This window comes from Ovis canadensis, chromosome 17 (assembly GCF_042477335.2).
Source record: "Ovis canadensis isolate MfBH-ARS-UI-01 breed Bighorn chromosome 17, ARS-UI_OviCan_v2, whole genome shotgun sequence".
NCBI classification, from domain to species: Eukaryota; Metazoa; Chordata; class Mammalia; order Artiodactyla; family Bovidae; genus Ovis; species Ovis canadensis.
In genome coordinates, this window is record NC_091261.1 from 74,620,053 (window position 1) to 74,622,829 (window position 2,777).

Genomic DNA, 2,777 nt, shown 5'->3' on the forward strand with positions numbered 1-2,777 from the left:
ATGGGAGCTACTCTCCAATTGTGGTGTACAGGCTGCTCATTGCGGTGGCTGGTCTTGCAGAGCACGGGTTCTAGGCCTTCCCCAAGGAATATGGAATCCTCCTGGACCAGGGATTGAACCCATGTCCCCTGCCCTGACAGGTGGATTCTTAACCACTGGGAAGTCCCATGTATCACTGTTATGTCTCACAACCTTAGGAAATTGCTTGTGCCTCTAATTCATTATGGGAACACTTAAAAGTTAGCAAAAGTCAGCTGGATATCTTTGTGCCCTCCCCATTCCAACAATGATTTGGGTTTTGTGAATTTCAGTGTGCCAGTTCTAAATATTTTGCCTAGATTATCTCATTTAATCTTGCAGCAACCCTAATAGTAGGTAGGATCACGATTAACTTTCTCTTCATAGTTGAAATTCAACAACTTGCTCCCAGTATCCACTATAGCTAAACATATGTCTATCTTAAAACCCAGCAAACCTCCTTTTATGTACATATCCAAGAGAAATGAAGACAAACACCACCCAAAAGGACTGTACAAGAACATTCATAGCCTCAAAGCAGAAACAACCAAAATGCCTATCAGTTAGAGAATGGGTAAACAAATTCTGACATTTTCAGACAATGCACACCATGGAATATTGCACAGCAATGAGGAAATGAAATGCTGCCACACGCAGCAACTGGGTGAATCTCACAGTCAGTTTGTTGAGTGGAAGAGGGAGGGAAGAGCCCACACAACGTAGAAGAGGTGAAACTAGGAGATGGTGGTTGAGGATATGGGAAACATGCTTACTTCTGGGGCACAAGGAATTTTTATTGGGATACTAGAAGCATGTCCTTTTTCTGGGCGGTGGTTGTGGGAGTGTGTCATATTCATTGGTAGGACTGACGCTGAAGCTGAAGCTCCAATACTTTGGCCACCTGATGCGAAGAGCTGACTCATTGGAAAAGACCCTGATGCTGGGAAAGATTGAAGGCTGGAGGAGAAGGGGGCAACAGAGGATGAGGTGGTTGGATGGCATCACCGATGCAATCGACATGAGTTTGAGCAAGCTCCAGGAGTCGGTGATGGACAGGGAGGCCTGTGTGCTGCAGTCCATGGGGTCGCAAAGAGTCGGACATGACTGAGCAACTGACCAACAATAATGCATACGGGAAAAGCCATCAAGCTGCACATTTAAGATTAAGATGAAAGGACTTAACATGGAAAAGAAAGTGGTGGGGAGAGAGGGAGTAAAAAGAAAGAAGGGAAGGAAGGAAAAAGGAGCGAGTATGAGAAAGGAAGGAAGGAGGGAGGGAGAAAGAGAAAAGAGAGAACTTGCCCGTAGGAACACAGCCTACAAGCAGAGGTTCAAATTTGAACCCAGCCTAGTGTTCCCAGATCCGACAAATAAAAATAAGTGTTACAGTTTTTAAATAATTTTTCTAGTAGGACTTCCCTGGTGGCTCAGATGGTAAAGGGTCTGCCTGCAATGTGGGAGACCCAGGTTCGATCCCTAGGTTGGGAAGATCCCCTGGAGAAGGAAATGGCAACCCACTCCAGTACTCTTGCCTGGAAAATTCCATGGACTGAGGAGGCTGCTAGGCTAATAGTTCATGGGGTCGCAAAGAGTTGGACATGACTGAGTGACTTCACTTTCTTTCTTTCCTGTCTGTACCAGAAAATCTGCCATGGGGAAAAAAAAAAATACAGGACAGCCTGTGTTATGTCCAGTGACTCTCACCCAGGCAGTCTGTATCCAGAGCTGGAACACGCAGCCACCACCCTGGAGAGTTTTACTGAGAGTCGAGAAAGGCATCAGGCACCCAGGGCTCCCCTACCCCAGCGTGGGAGCCTGGCCATGTCTTCAGAGTCCTGCGGTGTGGGCAAAAAGCAAATTCAGTATTTACTATATCCCCCAGAAAGGATGTGAGATTTTTGTCTTTATCAGAAGGGAGTATGAGTTTTGTTTTTTTAAAAAAGAAAAAAGTGTTGAGAGACACTGAGCTGGTTGAATCTGCCCATCTTATGGTTGGGTAAACTGAGACCAGAGAGCAGGAGGGATGCACCCTTCTTCTTGCAGGGGTATGGGGCTTACTTGGTCTGCTGATCACAAGGACATTGAGAAACTACTCTGAAGTCCAAAGTTCACTGATCATACTGATAGGAGACTCCAGGAGTCTCCAGGAGGCCCCCGAAGGACCTTTGGAAGCGATTTCTGTTTATGTGGCTGGAGCTGTTGAAGATTCTTCTGACCCATCGGCTGGCTGATAACAATATGGCCTTCTAGCAGCTCTGAAATATACTCAGGCCAGGACAAAAGGATCCTTGGCCAGGAGAGTTCTCTGCAGGAGGTTGAACTCTGTGGACTAGGTGAAGTTACAGAATAGCCAGTTAACCTCACACACCCACACACTCTCTCAGATGAAATTAGTTTTATTAGAACTTTTCTAAGTATTAGCATCATCATAACCTCTATAAATGTGTATAACGCTGATGGTAGAGAGAAGAAAGTACTAGTTACTTCCCACCACTAATCCCACCACCAAGAATACGGGCCATTAACATTTTGAGTGAATGTCCCCAAATGTTAAAATACATTTTAACATTATGTTAAAACATTATGGGGCTTTCTTGACTTCCATTCTGTTATCAATATGGCATATCCTGAACACCCTTCCATAGGACTGTCACCAGGGGAATCCGTTTCACACAGGTTGCCATTGTATGTGGATATAACAATTTTTTTCATGGAGTTTGGTCTTAGTGTTTATTTATTTGTTTGTTTGTTTATTTTGC